Genomic DNA, 20,383 nt, shown 5'->3' on the forward strand with positions numbered 1-20,383 from the left:
TAGTCGAATAAAGAGTAGGTCTCCTTCATGAAACCATGTTATAAGAGAGGTTTAGGGAAACGACTTAAAAGATGACCGTTGAATGAGTGTCCTTTTCACTCACCGCTTCTTTGTTTGGTGGATTATCGTTACCTAAAAGGGTTTGATAGGACGATGTCTTGTTAAGAGTACAATATATAAAGTACTAAAATAAAATTCTCCTCTTAATTATCTTAGGAAATTGTGAATAGTTGTTAACCCATGAAAACACACATTATTCCTTATTGGCTTTTTTATGGAGAGTGTATGGTTAACTGGCATATAATTTGAGACATAAGAAGAAGATGATGTGGCACTTGTGGTTGTGTTTTGTTGGGGGAGTGTGTGTTATTAACGAACACGTCAATTTAAGAACCGTAAGATAATCAAGGGTCATGCGTTTTTATATGGTTGGTTCACCATCGTATATGTGAGATCTCTGTATTCCATGCACAAATAAAAGATGTGCAAATCCGAGATTAACATTCCATTGAATAGTTTCAATGAATATAAAAAGATATAGGAATTTCATAGAGATTGAAATTGGTAAAGTGCATTACCTACCTAAACTAAGTTTGTGATATGATTACGGTCTCCCTCTTCATAAAACGAATCTAAGATATAGATCCTCACATTAAAATAACTTGGGTAAATATTTAAGGATTAAAATAAACTAACTAAACTTTCTCTCTCAATTTAGATGTCTAATCTTGATGGAACTCCTCCTCCACCGCCACATTCAATCTCGAGCCCACCACCTCATTCCAACTTGAACCCCTCATTTATTTCCATCCTTATGAGGCTAGAAATGTTTGATATCATGAAAACCTTACTAGCATGTAAACACCAAGAAGGAAATTTTGTATGTGTGTATGTTCATAAGATGAAATCATACATTGAAAATTTGGGAAACATGGGTATCAAATTTCTAAAGGAGCATGCCATCAATTTGGTTCTTTACTCGCTTCCAGATTCATATCGTTAGTTCATAACGAGTTTTCATATAAGAAATTTTGATGTGACTTTAATGGAACTATCAGATATGTTGGAACCTGTTGAATTTGACATAATTAAAAGTCCAACCTACACTCGTTCCTTGGCTATTGGAAACGATAATGATGGTGAGCCGGAAGAAGTTTCTCTTTCCAAAGAAAAGAAAAAGGACAAGATTAAATCGATTATTCATGGGATCAAGTAAAAGACAGATTCTGGTATTGCTCCAGATCATGGCTCTGATGAAGCCATTTGTTTTTACTGCCAAGAAAAGGGCCATTGGAGACGAAGTTGCCGAAATTATTTCAAAGAACGAAAGGATGGTCTTATTCAGGTACTTATATGATCAAACATCATAATACTACTACCTCTAATTCATGGTTTCTTGATATGGGATGTGGTACTCACATATACACTGTATTGTATGGACTAAAGGATACAAGGAAGATTGAGCATGGAGAGTTGAATCTAATCATGGGAAATAGAAGAACGTCACTTGTCCTGACGGTTAGAGAGTTTGAGCTAAAGCTTATTAGTGGAGTTTCTTTTAGTTTAGTTAATCATTGTTACTCTTCGGAGATGTATAGAAACATAATTTCATTTCATGCGTTGTTTAAAAAAATATTTCACTTTTCATTTGATAATGTGAAAGGTGATATTTTAGTGCTAAAAGGTGGTTGTTTTATGTTTATAACATCCCCTTCCAATGGCATATATGAAAGCGTTGTTTGTGTTTCCAATAATACAAATGTCAACTTAAGTATTGATTTTGATCTCTTAGATAAATCTTGGTTATGGCATTGTCGCCTTGGCTACATAAATAATAAATGCATGTCCAAGCTCCAATCGGACGGAATCTTGGAATCAGTCGACCTGAAATCGGATGATATATGTGAGTCATGTTTATTGGGCAAGATGACTAAATCACCATTCATAGGGACTTATGAAAAGGTGAGGGATTGTTGGATCTCATACATACAAATATGTGTGGATCCTTCAACTCTGCCACAAGGGGTGGTAAGCACTGCTACGTTACATTCACTGATGATTTCAGTACATATGGTTATGTTTATCTGATTAAATGCACATATGATACTTTTGAAAAGTTCAAAGAGTATCAAATCAAAGTAGAGAATCAATTGGAAAAATAAGATAAGGGTTCTTCGATATGACTGGGGAGGAGAGTACCTTAGTATCAAGTTCAACGATCATCTTAGAAATTGTGGAATAGTTTCACAATTAGCTCCTCTAAGAACACCACAATGTTTTGGTGTTGCCGAAAGGGGAAGTTGAACTTTGCTAGATATGGTTTGATCTATGACAATTCGAGATTTATTACCAATAAAATTTTGGGGGTATACACTTGAAACAACAACCTATATCTTAAACCTTGTACCAACTAAGAAGGTTTCAAAGACACCTCATGAAACTTGGATAAGAAAAGTTTCGTCACTTAATCACATTAAATTCTAGGGTTGTGAGGTTTTCATATGGCGCGAGACCGAAGATAAAATTGAATCCAGATTTGAGAAATTCCCGTTAGTTGGTTATCCATAAAAGGCTTTTTGATATTTGTTTTAGAGACCCAGTGAAAACGTGGTGTTTGTAGCTCGAAAAGGAGTGTTCCATGAGAGAGAACTTATATCTGAAGAAGTGTGTGAGATTCAAATTGATGTTGAAGAAATTATAGAGTCAACTGAGAATGAACATTTAGTTAACACTAGCACTCAATCAGAGGTTAAGAAACTTGTTGAGCCAAATGACATATTTTTACCTCTTGATGGATCTGGTAGAGTTAGCAATCCTCCAAAGTTTTATGGTTTCCATATAACGACAGAAGGAAACACGTTGGTTAGTGATAGAACACTAGTCAATCTGAATATGATAGCTAAGTACAAGGTAGTGATGGCAGGCCCTGAGGTTTCCCAATGGAAAGAGGCTATAGACAACAAAATTTGGTATCCAACTTTGGAATTTAGTTGATCATACACCTGGTCTTGAGACAATAGGCTGTAAATTGCTCTTCAAGAAGAAGACCGACATGGATAGGAATGTAGACACATTTAAAGCTAGGTTTGTGGCAAAAGGTTACACTCAAACTCAAGGAATTGAATATGAGAAAACGTTCTCACCAGGAGCTAAGATAAAGTCTATTAGGATACTTCTTGCCATAGCTGCCTCTTATGATTTTGAGGTATGGAAAATGGATGTTAAAATTGGTTTCCTTAATAGGAAACTTTTAGAGGATATGTACATCACACAACCTGAAGGGTTTGAACATGTCAAGTATCCGAACAGAGTGTGTAAGCTTGAAAATTTCATATATGGAATTAAAGAAGCATTGTGAAGCTAGAATCTGTGCTTTTGTAAGAAAGTCTAAGAGTATGTTTTTTCAAGAAGTCCAGTTGAGTCTTGTATGTATTTTAAATCTAGTGGGAGTTTTTTTGTGTTGCTAGTATTGTATGTAGATGATATACAACTCATAGAAACAATATTCTTGAATTGGAAAATGTAAAACCTTGGCTTGGGAAGTGTTTTGTTATGAAGGACTTTGGTGAAGCGGCATATATATTTGGTATAAGAATATTCAAAGATAGATCTTGATGTTTAATAGGAATTAGTTAGAGGACATATGTTGATACAATATTGAAAAGATTCAATATGGAAAATTCTAAGAAAGGAAATGTTCGTATGCATTATAGTGTTAAATTGAGTAAGTCTCAATGTCACAGTTCTAGTGATGAACATGATAAAAATGAGTTGAATCCCATATGCTTTGGCTATAGGATCTATCATGTACATTATGTACTCCTCCTGATGTATCGTATGCTTTGAGCACAATAAGTCGATATCAGGAAAATCCTAGACTAAGTCATTAGACGGCTGTTAAGAACATTCTTATGTATTTGAGAAATACGAAAGACATGTTGCTTGTGTATGGTGGTAAAGAAGAGCTTATTGTGAAGGGATATAATGATGGAGGTTTCCAAACATATAAAAATGATTCAGAGTCATAGTCTGGTTAGTAATTCGATTTGAATGGTGGTGCGGTAACCTAGAAAAGTTTCAAACAAGAGACCTTGGTGTTGTTCCGAGTAACAAATATCAATTGGAGATATTCTATGATAACGAAGGTGCAATCAATTTATCTAAAGAACCTACAGATCATGGAAGGTCCATGCATATAAAGAGGAAATTCCATTACATTGGAGATGGAGTTGAGGATAGAGATCTAGTTGTGAATCTAGTATCATCAGAGGAGAATCTAGCTGATCCGTTCACAGAAGGGATAACCGAGGAAAAGCATTGTGTGCATGCTATAGCCATGAGATATGATATTAATTTTAGTAGTTAGTTGATTATTTTGAAACATTTAGAACAATGAATATATTTTGTAAATGTTATGGTGATTAAATAATGGAAGTTTATTTATATTCAAGAGTGTTACCATTTACAATTATTTTATTATTGTTTCATTTTTTCATTTTTAGACCCCCACTTCCCGAGTATTAATTTACTCAAACTCCACAATCGATCATACTCTTGGGAGTAAGTATTTGGTTAAGATTGTCATGAAGTTCTAGTAGATTGTTTATAGTGATTAGACATATCACGGAGATTGCGACTAATATTCATGAGTGCTTAATAGAGATTTAAGTATTGGAGAAACCCGCACTCAGAGAGATTACTTCATGGATTCAATTTGTGAGTAATTCGGAGATAATAATATATTTTATTCTTAAAATGGAGAGATATTGAGTTCTTTGCATATGAGTTGGTTGCATATTAGTCATACTCTAATGATTTTCATAATTGTTGGTCATAATGAGTAAGTTAGTGCACAATTTCATGAGTAGACAAAAACTATGTAGTAAAAGTTTATTTGTTCGTTTTCGCCTTAACGGGAAAATCGATATTGTGGTCCCGTTGGTTATGTGACTATGACCTTAATGTGTTAGGCCTGGCCCAGACTAAATTGATGTGTTTAATTAGTAGTCTAATTTGATCATCATAAATCAAAAATCGATAAACATAATGTTGAATTGTTAGGTTGATTCATTATCCATGACTCATCTGTGACAACCGTCAGTTTTGGCCAAGTCAAAGTCAACTTAAGTCAACAAGTCAAACCGGTCAACTCATCTAACCCTCGTATATTAGGGTTTCCATTATGTTTCTTATTGAACAACTCGCAATCTTAATACAAAGTATCACTTAGAGTTTTCACGTGTTCGGAAATTCTAAACCCTAATCAGGGCAAGTGATGAAATTACTCGATAAAACACTATTCCTTGACCCTCGGGGGCATATAACAATCATAACAAGACTTAACGAGGTTTACGAACCTTGAATTTCAGAGCCAAACACTCAAAAAGGTCACAAAAGAAGTCTCTCCCAATTTCTTTCACTCTAACTCTCCCAAAATTCTCTAAGTAGGAGAAATCTCTCCAAGTATGTCAAATCTCTCCCAAATCTCTCTTTGTATGAGAAACCTCTCCAAGAATGTGAAATCTCTCCCAAATCTCTCTCTGTATGAGAAACCTCTCCAAGAATGTGAAATCTCTCCCAAATCTCTCTCTGTATGAGAAATCTCTCCAAGAATATGAAATCTCTCCCAAATCTCTCTCTATATGAGAAACCTCTCCAAGAATGTGAAATCTTTCCCAAATCTCTCTCTGTATGAGAAATCTCTCCAAGAATGTGAAATCTCTCCCAAATCTCTCTCTGTATGAGATATCTCTCCAAGAATGTGAAATCTCTCCCAAATCTCTCTCTGTATGAGAAACCTCTCCAAGAATGTGAAATCTCTCCCAAATCTCTCTCTGTATGAGAAATCTCTCCAAGTATGTCAAATCTCTCCCAAATCTCTCTCAAAACCTCTTTTGAGTTTTGTAATCATTTGGGGCATCCCGACATTTGACTTGGTGCAAAACCACTCGAAACGGGATGATACCTTGGAAAATAGCCTTTTAGGATCGAAGTCCCTCTATAGGAACCAAACCCTCCTTGAGCCGAAGCCCCAAGGACCAGAACCGAAGTTTCCTTGAGGAAACGCAACCATCAGACCGGAACGACTAAGGACGAAACTGCTGAGGACCGAGGCTGACGAAGACCGCAGCGCTGAACCGAACTCGAGACTGGAGCACCGGACCCGACCCCGCCTTCGGTCCCTTCGGATGAGTCCGCCTGCAGTACCTGCTCGGACCGAAGTCCCTTCCCCCTCGGATCTAATTCACCAACCAAACCACCCCTCCGGTTCTAATGCTGCTACGACCGAACCACGTCCCTGACTTCGGATTTACCACTTTCCACCCGGTTTTCGACCACGACTCCGTTTTAAGCCCGTTTTTAATTATTTTAACGAGGGATTTTCACCCAAACTTATATTTTGACATATAAGACCCCATATATTCATAAATTAAGCATATTTTTAGGGAAATCCTTATTTAAGAATAAAAATCTATTAAGTAAGATCTTGTGGTGGAGTGTTGACTTTGCCTTAGTGTATGACACAAGCAACCACCCCATGCCCACTCCATGACCAACCATTGTCCTTCCACCATACCTAGTCACTTCCATCGTCCTTCCCATCATTTTCTTCCGGCCATACACTTGAACAAAAGATATAATCATTATCTCTCCTCTCTCATTTCTCTTATTTCCACCAAAGAACAAACACCTTTCTCTCTCACTTCTCTCTCTCTCAAATTCGAGATTCTAGGGCTGATCATCAACTTTTCTTTCACTTGTGGTAAATGATATTATCCTCCTTATGATTATTTCACTTCCTTCTACTCAAATCATAGATATCTTACACAAACATCATCACATTCATGTTAGATCTTCGAACCTTCAAGGCATCTTCTTAGTGTTCTTGAGTTGAACACTACCTCTCTCCAACATCCACCCACTGAAAACACACCAGGTGAGTTCATACCCCTATCTTTTCATGTTTTTCTTATGTTTTAAGGGGGGGGGGGATACAAGTTAAAACACCAAGAACACAACTAAACTCAAACAACAGCTTTCATCAGAAAAGTTGAGTCTTATTCACGTACTGTTTTGACTATCGTAAGCTTAATATCTTTCAGAACTGTTTAATATGCAAATAGTTCAGCTTCATACCTTTAAAATGACTACTTGCACATCTCCATACAATTTTTCTATGATTTATGGTGATTTTTACAAAACTGTCTATCATTTCAGAAACGAATTCGGACCAGTCTGTGAATATGAATATTTTAACAGAAGTTAAAGACTTCTAAAAATCATAATAAAAATTATGAATACACTAGACACATTTTGTGAACTCTCAGAATTTACGGATTTAGTTTTCGACTTTGTATGATTTTTCTATAAGTTTTCTAAAACAGTGTATAAAGGTTAAAAACTAGTTAACAGCTTACAACTTTCATAACACTTTGTAGTATGTTGAGCAAAGTGCAAAACAATAAGTTCTAAATAATGAATGTATTTTCTTGTTAGTTTATCATCATAAACTGAAATTTAGTCATTCATGAAAAAGGTTTACTCATTCATTTCGAACACATATAATAAACTTCAATAAACATAGTTCATGGATTTTTACTTCATGAAAAAGGTTTTACTCTCAAAACAAATGGGTTTTTCATATCCTACGTGATAAACTATAATAGTATTAGTTTAAGGATTTCATATCACTAATTTATTCAGAAAAGGTGATTTCACTTCCTCCACGGAAGAGGTTTTAATATCAAACTATGTGTAAACTAGTTAACTTAGGTTGTGAGGCAATTCTCTCCCCGTACGTTCGAGTACGGGATCCCAATTCCTGTAAGTTATAACCAGAGTCTCTTGTAGGGAGAGCGTGATAATTGTGTATAGATCTATATTGGGTTTGACACCCCACACCTTGCTGCTAGCTACAGCGGGACCTGCAGGTCTACGGGTGACAAGAGTCATAGTATCTTAACGTCTGAAAAACGCTGTGCAGGTTATTTCTCGTCATAGTATGGTTATAGCGACTCACATAGGTAGTTAACAATTTTTCAAATTTACATGGAAAATTCTACTTTGAAAAAGGGTTTACTTCTAAATCAAACGAGTTTATGTCGATTTAAACTTGCACGAATCCCTTTAAGTATGGAAAAATACTTGTACATTTTCGGTCTTAGGATTAAAGACAACACATAACACATAAAGTTTACGGGATTTTTCTCAAATCAAAAAGGGTTTTATGCCGATTTAAAACCACTTATATATCTTTAAGTATGGAAAATACTTGTTTACTTTCGGTCCTGGGATTTAGGACCACATAACTTTTATAAAGAAAATATAGGATTTTCTTTGGAACATATTTCTATTAAAACTACATAAAACTAGAATTGTTAGACTTCAGCTATAATTGCTAAGTGTATATGATAGAGTTATATAAGAATCTAGTCACAATCGACTTAGAATTGGTGGACCCGCCTCATCTCCTGTTCCTTGTTTGGTTGTGGACCTAGGGCAGACCCATTATATTCAACGGTTTATTTAACTAAAATTTTATATAACTTATATACGTTGGGCGATTATAGAAGGAATCTATGGGTCCTTCTAGGGTTCATTATCGCATAACATAGAAGTATTCATTTCACTTAATAAAGAAAATATTGGATTTTCTGGAAACATACTTTGTCGCTTTTACAAGGAAAACGGTTTCTTTCTCAAACAAAACTCTTATGAACTCACCAACTTAATTGTTGACACTTTTTCAAAACTACTTGTATTCTCAGGAAATCAGTGAAACAGGAAAACCAATAACATTTTGAGGATGGGACGATAAATCGTCAAACAGTTCATTTTATCATCATAATGTAATTGATTTTGAAACATGTAAACTTATTCTATGGTGTAATCTTTTCAATTATATTTATGATGGTTGTATTTACTTTGAGCACTATTATACTCGTTATTGTGATACTATACATGAAGTCCTCCAACCCCGGACGTTTCCGCCATCCTTGGTTTGGGGGTGTGACATCATCTCATAATGATATCTTGAAGAAACAAAGGAATAATTAATCACTTATCATATTTCGTCAGTTGCTATGGAAGGCACACTTTGTTGGTTATTCGAAGATACTTCAACTAATTAATGACTTTTGTAAGTGAGAGACTATTGTAGATAGATATCCAGTGCCATAACTAATTTGTATACATGTGAGAATAATAACAAAGTCCTTTTAGGTTTCCATCAAGAGATAAAAAAACTAGAAAATGATTTAAGAGAGCGAGATAAATAGTTTATTAATTTATTACAGGTTGATAAATTAATACGAAACTTGTTGAAATTAATTGGAATTAATTAGAATTATTCAGGACTTATTTAAAGGCGCATGGACTAAATGTTAATTGGTCAATAGTTGAGTAAGGGGAACATTCTGGAAAGGGATAATGACTTAAAAGGGTAATATATTTTTCGATTTGTACACATTTGGTCACTGAGTTTTTTTTCGTCCACATTTACCCCTTCAACTTGTTAAACTGTACACATTCAGTCCTTATGACTGGTTACTTCAAGTTAGCCGGGAAAAATGACTTAATAGGGTAATATATTTCTCATTTTGTACACATTTAGTCCTTAATATTTTTTTGTTTCAAAATAAGTCATTTTTGTTTTTATACTCATCAGTACTTATGAATGATTTCTTTAGGTTTTTCTCACGACATCTTATGTGGGACAATTATTGATGAAGTGTGTGGGGCTGTTGATGTTTATATGTAACGTCTCATTTTTATAAACAAAAAATTTTATTTTTAAATAAGGCGAAAGTCCCTAATTATAAATCCATTATTAAGAAAAAAACGTTTATTCCAAAATACATTTATCGAATCTCAGAGTAATATAAGAGTCGCGGAATCTTCAATATTGTTGATGAGTGTGTACAGTCATGCCTTCACCTTCCCACGATCAACGATAGAACCTGAAAACATAAACAACTGGGTAAGCACAAAGTTTAGTGAATTTCCCCCAAAATACCTGATACAACAAATGTATTATCATGCATAACGGGCCCACACTCATCAGAATGGAATACGTTGGCCCAATCAATCATCGGACTAGAATGCCAACATGCAACAGGTCCAATCAGTCATCGGACTGAAATACCCAGGGTTTGTCGGCATGCCGCCTTAACCCAACCGCTCTTCTCGAGCCTCCGTGCGTACGGATTACAACCGGCCCGCACCTGGTATCTTGGCCTACATGATATATCAAGACCACCTCAACCTATCCCACCATCATATGGCTGTCACACGGATGTCGTGAAAAAACCTAAAAAAATCATTCATAAGTATTGAATGAGTACAAAAACAAAAATGACTTATTTTGCAAAAAAAAAATATTAAGGACTAAATGTGTACAAAAATATTAAGGACTAAATGTGTACAAAGTGAGAAATATATTACCCTATTAAGTCATTTTTACCGGCTAACCTGGAGTAGTCGGTCCTAAGGACTAAATGTGTACAGTTTAACAAGTTGAAGGGGTAAATGTGGACGAAAAAAAAGTCAGTGACTAAATGTGTACAAATCAAAAAATATATTACCCTTTTAAGTCATTATCCCTTCTGGAAACCCTAAGAGGGTGGACGGTTTTGGAGAGGCTCTATGAGGCTTCTGAAATCATTCCTAGTAAAAAATAAGGAACAAATTTTAATTATGGTCAAATCCGATTATTTAATTAATTCAAATCAACTTTATTTGCAAATTACCTCTATTAAGAATTTTGAATTATGTTTTAGTCAACCGAAATAAAAATTAGAGTCAGATTGAACATGATGATCTAAATAAGATCTGGTTTCATCTCAAACATATTCCAGAATGAGTATAAAGAAAGCTTATGCATACAAAATGCCCAAAAGTTGTTAAGACTCTCTACAATATTTACCCTATTTATAGGGTACTCACGGAAACTAAAAATACTAGGACTCGACATTAAAATGCGAACCATTAAAGCACCTAGTAAATACATTAGATATACAAGTTTGGAAGACATTCTCTATTTACAAACGATTCGCAATCTAAGACACTATCTAAAGTTTGTCATCTCACAACATATATTGACTCAACATTCTCCCCTATTGTGATAAATGACAAATCTTCAAATTCAGGGTAGTGTCTTCATCGTTTGCAACAAAAATTTCCTTATTTCCATGTACCATAAGATGATCTTTCGAATCTCCACTTTGTCTTCATTCTTATTCTTCTAACAATTGTTAATGCGAAGCAAGATAAATGAAAGATGTGAGTTTGAGTATCTTTCAATATCATCGGTACGAAAAAGAAATTCTTCTTTCCCCCTTACTATTCTTCCCTTGGTATACGACACCTAGAGGTTGATGTATGATCTCTCCATCGTCATAACCTTCAATATTAAGTTTCCCTTTCAACAAGGCCTTTGGAACTTTCGACCTTTTGTTGAATACCATGGAGAGATCAATATTTGTTACTTTTAAATAAGAATAGTAAAAATCTATGAAACTCTTTATGTGCACATATCCAATACTGAAAGAAGTTTGATCTTTTTCGTAACTTTATATTTGTCCGTCTCTCCCAAAATCTTCGTAACAATGATGAGATCGTTGAGATTCATCAGAGGGAAATCATCAATCGTGAACTCGAATAAAACATTGTTGGCTCTAACAACAGTGTAACAGTGATTTTGCAAAATACCTTCAAAACGAACACCAGGTACAATTGAAAAGACTTTCATAATCTTTAGAAGAGACCAGACTTCCTCTTCACCCTTTCCCAAAACGGCAAGAAATCGAATTTTCAACCTTTTGTATTCATCTTGATCTTTGTAACTTTGAGATACATTGAACTGACCAAAGGCGAACATCAAATGATTTATGGGAAAATCAAGTTGATTGAAATTCTTATCTTCAATAGCATAGCTATACTTTTCTTTCTTCAAAAATTCTTCCACACCATCAAGAACAACGGTCTAAATTGTTTCGTAACACCAGAATTTATTGGGATCAACCTTGTTAAGTCTAGGTGGATCATTCACCCTTTTGACTTTTGTTCAAAAGTTGTAATTTACTTATCATTCATTGAACCTGATCCTCCTTCACCAATACTCAATCCTTTGTTGGATTGAAGTTTGGACACATTGGTATTGATATTTGAAGCAGTCAATGTTGTTCTTGATGTTTTCACAACTATTTTTATACGTAGCGAAGTTGGTATTTTAGTATAGACAACCCTTCCTACAACTTTCCCTTTTTCTACTCCACTAGCTTTTGATGAACCAACCCCCCTTTGTCCCCCTTGCAAAACGTGGAGCATTGGTTTGTAAGTCGAAGGAACAAATAAAGAATAGGTGCCAACTCAGTCTTGAAGCACGATTCAACAGAATACACCATTGTATAGAGTTGATCTTGGGAAATCAAAGTTGTAGGTGTAAAATTAAACTTCGATAATGTAGCCACGAAACTTCGTTATTCCCAAAAGAATTGAACCGTCAAAAGCTTTGTTAGGAACCAAGACACCATCAGCTATGGTTGGGCCTCATTCACTTAGAGAAATAATAAATGAAATCACAAGCCAGACTTTGTGAAATCTAGGTCTGAGTTGGTAATACCCATAAAAATATTTGATATAATAGCAGTAAGATCCGGGGAAATGATACACTTCCTTCGATATCAAAGTGTTTGTGTGGTTTCCCGTGAATTACAATCGACTACTTTTTGGGAAGTATCGAAGGGCCTCTTTTCAGTAAGCTTCGTAGGTGACTTCATTTTCAAACAAGTTTGGAACTTAACATAAGAGTGAATCATTGTAAGAAAATACTTGTGTGATCAGTGTAATCGACAATAAGTAAGCTTTGGAAAATTTGTAAGTGGCTTTAGAGCAATGTAAATGCTCATACGGAAATATCATTTCATAAGAAAATTAACATGCTGGATCTATTTGGAATACATGACTAGGTGTAGCAGTCTGAAAACCAGATAAAATTTTTCATTTTTGAAAATAGGAATACAATCATAATTTGTTCCCAAAAATCCATTACATTATATCGTATCAAATATCAGAGTATCAAAATAGATAAATGCAGAAAGTGCTGGAGAGTGAATGCTACGCCATCAAGCCGGGACCTTCCCCTTAGTAACGGAAGTACCTGAAAACACCCAAATAAACTGTAAGCAAGAGCTTAGTGAATTCCCAAAATATCACATAACATAAATCCACAGAATACCATGCAACATACATAAAGTTGGGCTACCCCCATGGTCTTTACCTGGAATGACATGGGCTACCCCCATGGTCTGATATCCAAATTCCATGGGCTACCCCCATGGTCTTTACCTGGAATACCATGGGCTACCCCCATGGTCTGATATCTAAGTTCCATGGGCTACCCCCATGGTCATCACACAAGTATCATGGGCTACCCCTGGGGTCTTCATACAATCAAATGCATAACAACTACCAATCCACATATCAGATAATAGGCCGGCATTGGTTCCTTCGACCTGTAACATCTTGTTTCGAATTGTTCCCATTTTGAATTGGTGGGTTGGCAGACTGAAGAACTCGACGATTTGGATTAGGATTATCCCGATTCTATTGGAAAACGGAGGAACTCGACGAGTTGTAGGAAAACTCGACGAGTTGGATCGTAATATCGCGATTCTGACCTTGGGGTGGACTCGACGAGTTGATGGGTAAATTGACGAGTTAAGTCAACTCGGAGCGTTAACTTTGACTTTGCCTTTGTCCAGGAGTTGACTAGGGTTGACCATTCAGTATTTTAGGCCTTTTTGGATATTGGGCCTTCTCGGGGTAGGTCCATGATGGATTTGGGCCTTAGTGGGCCTTATGGGCCATAAGTAGGCCATAATTAGGCTTTGATGATTATGGGATATTGGACCATTAGATTGCCAAGTGTTTTGACTAGAATGAATGGTTGGGCCTTAAGGCAAGACCCATGTAGAGGTTTGGGCCCAATTTGGAAAATTGGGCCATTGGTTGACTAATTGGCCTTTGGGCCTTTCAGATTATAGTTTGGGCCAAAGTATTGGACAGGGACATGTAGGGCTAAAATGGTCTTGTTACCCTGGGTATGAAGTTATACTTATGGATTAGAACCCAATTGCTAATTGGGTAAATTGATTGGTAGTGACAGCTCGGGAAGCCGGCGGGGCAGCAGCTAAGGAATTTTTTCAGGAAACTTCTACATTCGAGGTGAGTCTCCTCACCATACCAATGGGTCTAAGGCAACAAGGCCGGCCCATTTATTTGGTTGTGATGATTATTGTGAGTGTACTATCGATACATTATTTCTTTATGATAAGACCATGTGGGGGTTCCCATGGAAATTAGCTATATGTAGTATGTCAGTTGTCTTCGTGACTCTTTCATGTAGTGGTTACTTGCGAATATGCTGTCAATATGTTATGCATTTATGCGAAGACCAGGTGGGGATTCCCATGGCCGATTATGTGGTATGTTTTATACTAGTTGTTTATGTGATATGTGATATGCTAGCAGTCTCTGTGATACATGCATGGAAGACCCCGCGGGGTTTTTGAGGCAGTGGGATGTCAGACCAATTGGGGGTTCCCATGGCATTCCAGGCTAAGACCATGTAGGGGTTCCCATGGCAATGCTCTAAGACCATTAGGGGGGGTCCCATGGCACCCGGTTTAAGACATTGGAGGGTTTCCATGGCATCCTTATATGATTTCATGTATGGCTTATATGGCTCGTATGGCATTTCCTTTTAGTTATGTGATATGCTAGTTGTCTTTGTGATATATGGTATGCTAGTTGTCTCTGTCATACTTGCATGGAAGACCCCGGGGGGTTCCCGAGGTAGTTGGATGTCAGACCATTAGGGGGTTCCCATGGCATTCCAGACTAAGACCATGTGGGGGTTCTCATGGCTCCCGGTGTAAGACCTTAGAGGGTTTCCATGGCATCCTATATGTTTATATGCATGGATTATGTGATTTATATGGTTTATTCGGTTATATGGATTATGTGGGGTATGCTCTGGGGAACTAACTAAGCTTTGTGCTTACAGTTTTGTTTATGGTTTCAGGTATTGTCGGTTGGAAAGGAAGGGCTCATCTTGATCGCAACACACACACCCGTGTTTTCCGCAATATGTGATTTTGGGATGAACTCTGATAAATGTTTTTAATTAGAAACATTTTTGGAATGTTGGATTAAATGGTATCTGTGTTTTGACTATAATAAAAATGAAATTTTTACCATTGATTTGTGGGTCGTTACAAGTTGGTATCAGAGCCTTGGTTTGAGGGATTCGGACATACTCTCGGGTGTGTCTGAACTCAAACTGAGGAGTGATAAAGTTTTCAAAAGAAAAATGTTTTCAAGAAAATAATTTTCTGAGATAAGAGAAAGGTGCAGTGCATGCAATCAACCGAGATCAAGTAAGTTTTCCCCAGAATACCCATATATGTTATCTGATATGATTTGATTGATGAATCGCATGCTAGTTAGGGCTAAGGATTTGCTCTGTTTTGCATGCCAAATGCTAGGGGGATGCCTTGTATGTTTATTGTATGAGCTGGTAGACTTGCATGCTAGTGTTGATTAGTCAGCGATAGATTGGCCGATATGTGATGCTTTGTAGCTTTGGGGATACTGAATGCTATGTTGTAATGGAAATATCTATTGGTATTAGTAACTGCTAAGTGTATGCTTTAAAAATTGTATATAGTTAGGATCTTATAGCCCTAGAATAATTGATTTGGCCGTATTTCCTGTTCCTTGTCTGGTTATGGTCCTAGGGTAGAGTCTATTATTCGACAGTCTATTAGATCATGTTCTATGTATAATTTGCATGCATAAGGCATCCGACAGTGAATGTGGACTTGGATAGCATGAGTTGTGGCATGTGGGGTGAATATCCTATGATAGTTCTTTGGATCGGAGTGCTACTACACGAATGCTGCTTGCTTTGTGCTTTATGGAACTCCTGAATGATGGGAGTCAGCTACTAAGTGAATATGATGATATTCAGGAGGTGGATGGTTGGCATCATGAGGAGTTCTTCAGCAGCTGAAGGCAGGGTGAGGTTGGAAACCTAGGAAAGCGTAGGATATGCTCTAGTGAGATTAGTAGGGCGGTTCAGTGAGGTTGGGAACCTAGGGGGAGCCTAGGGGGTGCTTCGGTGGATATCGTGTTGCTGTTTAGCTAACATTTAGTTCATCAGTTGAGTAGGTGACTTAGAGGATTCGGGACGATTCTGGAGGAAAGTATGGATAGGTGTGGAAGGTAGTATTGGGCCCATACTACTGAAAGCACAAGATCCATACTCGAATCGGGGAAAGTCTTGGAGAATCTAAGAAGCCTAGGGAAAAGAATTCTTGATTATGCTCCGATTGTGGGCATGGTTGCCTTGCAGGTTGAGGATGAGCACACATAAGGAAGGACCAAGGTTTGGTCCCGACTCCGGTGGTGATCCAGTTAGTGGAAGGACTACCAGGGTTGTGAGTTCGCATCGGATTGGGAGATGAAATGTGCTTTACGCACTAGTTACTACCCTTTAGGAGCCAAGGTTCGGTCCGCCTTGGATCTCTTGTATCAGGCGGAAAAGAGTTATTGGGAATTTATTGTGCGAACTATGGCGCTTTCAGAATGGGAGACTATGTCTTGGGAGGAGTTTGTGGCCCGGGTTAGGGCAGAGGTTTGCTCCAGCTATTGCAGTTCAACCGTTGATAATTGAGTCGGTGAATGTGTCTGGGTGCCAGATCCTGAATGATATGAATCCCAGAGCCGGAGGGCAGGAGATCGATTTGGAGTACCTCGGGAAGAGAGGTTCAGGTTAGGTGCATTTAGTGAAGGGTCTTGGGAAGAGACCCAAGACTTCTGAACGACATTTGAGAGGCCAGCAGGGCCGGAGTCAGTACGGCACGTGCGGGGAACCGTACGATGGATTTATCACTCCAGGAGTATGGGTTGCTACAAGCGTAGCAGGATTGATCGTGTCAGCAGGTAATACTACGAGTAAGTTCTCGACTTTAGGTGTGTCTGATCTGATGGATCGGCGGTAAGGTTTTGGACAATTGTGGTGAGGCGAGAGTGTTGTAAGACTACAGGGTAGCCCGTAGCATTTACCGGTTCATAGGCAGCGATAAGATGGTGGTAAATTTGTATTTTTCTTTAGATTTCGTTGGTAAAAGGGCGCCTTGGGAAGTGATTGGATCATCCGATTGGTTAAGAATACAACAGTATTCTTTAGGATTTCCAAAGCTGAGTGATCATTGTGTTTAGCTAACTATGCGACGCTTGTGTTGTTCGACGCTGGATTTGGGCGGGTCATGCATATTGCTAGAAATGGATCAGAGGTCCATAAGGTGTAAGAGGTGGAAGAACATCGTCAAACCCAAGTGGGGGAGAAAAAAGTGGCTGCTTAGGCCTAGGTTGTGTTGGTGGGAGTTTAGGAAACTCCCAATCGCCGGTCGGCATTGCCTTGATTATGCATAGTGAGCAGTGGGAATCCATAGGTGTGACCCGAAATCCTGAAGGGATATAGGATTCGGCTCGAGAGGTGCGACGATGTGATAGTGGAGTGTGGTAAGGCCATGGGTGGTAAGCATGGTTGGATGGAAGTAGTGTTAGGCTGCGATAGGATCATAGCATTCATCGGTTCGAAGTAGACTATTAATGTGATGGTCGCAAGCATGAAAGGGAGATCAGCTCGTGCTTTGGGAACACCGGCCAGGGTTGGCAAGGAATTACTCTCTGTTCTCGGATGAGGATCTTTAGGGTCCGTGGGCGAGCTCAGATGATTATGAGAATTCAGGATGGAACTGGTAGAGACTGTTGAGTCAAGGGTTTGGATATTGAGTTGTTGGATCATGTGGATAATCAGTATGTGACGCAGAGGAGCCTAGGCTGGGTAGCCTCGATATTGATCTCTTTGGAATCTCTTGGTTGGACCAGGTGCGAGACTGGTAGTCTTGGGGATTGGCATAAGGGTATTTATTTATTGGTAAAGTAAGGGATATTGGGAAGTCGTGGTGCATTATGCAAATACAGATTCGTGGATCTCGGGCTAGGTGCGACGTATCGGTTCGGTTTTGGATAAGATCCCGAATTGGATTTCGTGCGTGTTCAGGGCAAGATTTCGTTTTAGTGAGATGATATTTGAGGAATCTATATGCCAAGGGCATCAAATGCAGGATTCCAGGGTAATTAATGGGTTTGGTTCGATGGTAGCTTAAGCCATTGTGATGTGTCTCGGGCTGGTTCTATCTGTAATAGAGCCACGACATGTTGGAATCAGGAAAAGATGGGTAGTTGGTGATCGTATATTATATGAGGTTGTGGTGAGTCATGTAACATTCATTCCTTTAGCAGAAGTTTTGGTAGCAAGGTGTTTTTGATCAAGTCTTGCCAGTCGGAATTCTTTTCAGAAGGCATGCGAGGTTGTTATGTGTGTGTATTTTGGCTCAGCAAACGGGTAGGTGTCCGGTGTTCCGGACAGTTGGCAGACAAGTTGGGACCAGGGAGGTCCCAGTTGTTTTTAAGGAAAGCAGCTATGTGGCAGCAAGATGAGTTGGAGTGGTTTCAGTGATTTGGGGTCCGTGTGTGGAGTTGCTTGTCATTCTGGATATATGCTAAGTTGTTTGCAATTGGATTAATTAATCTCGGAGTGGCTGACCATACCCTGTTGTGCAGCTCTCGTCTGAGTCTAACCGTTGTAGGGGTGAACCTTTTACTCGAAGGATTATCTGAGCCTTCTGCCGAGTATGAGTGTTCTGAAGCTGTATATGGCCAATAACCTTATTTCCTTTGAAAACATTTGTTGGTTCGAATCTATACGAGGTTGAAATGGTGTTGGTTTGGTGCGAGAGATCTGACAGGGAGACAGACCATTGAGACAGTAGGTTTTGGAATCTAGGCGAGAAAGGATTGAGTTTTATTCAAATGATTGAGGGTTCGTTCTTCACCGGGCTTGAAGAACCATTTCGAGGATGGTTTCAGTGAACCTGGATAAGTCGTTGGCGATGGACGCGTTATTATTAGTTGTTTTCGTTGAGGATTTTCATTAGGTTGTATCAGCGGGGGAAGTCAGTTGGGAAATCATGGCAATGTAGATTTCGGGTCTCGGAAGGATAGAGGTGGTTTTCTGTAAGGGTTTAAGGTTCGTTCTTTTCAGGTTTGGCGAGTCCTTCTATGGTTGGTTTCGGTTGCCTTGGGAAGGCTGTAATTATTCCCAAGTTGTGGAGATATTGACCCGATTGTTGGATGTGCTGGGGAAGGTAAGAACAGATTTCGAGGACGAAATATAATTCAAGTGGGGGAGAGTTGTAACATCTTGTTTCGAATTGTTCTCATTTTGAATTGGTGATCAAAGGGTTGGGTATTATCAGGCTTCGGAACCTTGAGGAGTTGGGTTTTGGACCCAGTTGGAGTTAGATAATGTATCTTGGTTGCTCGGGTATTCAGTTGGAGTTTTTGGACTAAAGGGTATGAATTTATTTTGAAGTATTGCAAGGAACTCGATGAGTTGGGAGGCTCCAACTCGTCGAGTAGAAAGCTTTCCAGCCGCATGGATTGGAGGACCTACTCGACGAGTTGGGGAGCCCCAACTCGATGAGTTGGTGCTGGAAAGGGAAACCCTAATTTTTTGGGTATTGTAGCCTATTTAAAGGACTTAATTTCTAGGGTTGGCCGTCTTACCAGCCTCCCTTGCCCAGAAGAAACCCTAGATCGTTTTCCCCCTTGTTCATGGAGTTTTGAGAGCTTGAGAGTGATTCTTGAAGGAAGTATTGAAGAGAGAAGTATCATGCTTGGAGGAGTGATCTTAGATCCAAAAACTCTACATCAAAGGCTACATCTTTGAGGTATAAAGTCATAACCTTGACATGTAGCTTAGTAGATCTCATCTCTTGTAGTTTTGGCTTGGTTTTGAGACTTTCACTTGAGTATCCAAAGAAAAGAGGTTTCCAGGGGTTGAGGATGTAGATCTGGCCCCTACATGATCTCTAGAGGATTAAAGTTGCAAACTTTAATAGCCTCCATGTCCCATTCATGAAGTATGTCCATTATGAAGCTAAAAATGGACCTTAGAGAGTGTTACAAGCATGCATGGACGTAAAGTTGGAAACTTTACGTGATTAAACCACCTTAGGACCTCAGATCTGTGTTTTGGGACATTAGAGTGAGAGTTTAAGGGCTTAATGGGTCAAGACCCTCCATAAGGGAACTGAGGTTTGGGTTTAGAGCTTATTAGATGATCCTTGGGGGTAAAGTTGGAAACTTTACCCTTCTAGACATCTATAAGGATAGGGATCTGAGGTTTGGAACCCTTGGATTCAAGAAAAAAGGATTAATGCATTGAGTGGGTTAGCAAATTGAAGAA

This window comes from Lactuca virosa, chromosome 7 (genome assembly GCF_052849685.1).
Source record: "Lactuca virosa cultivar CGN04683 chromosome 7, Lactuca_virosa_CGN04683_v6, whole genome shotgun sequence".
Classification (NCBI taxonomy): domain Eukaryota; kingdom Viridiplantae; phylum Streptophyta; class Magnoliopsida; order Asterales; family Asteraceae; genus Lactuca; species Lactuca virosa.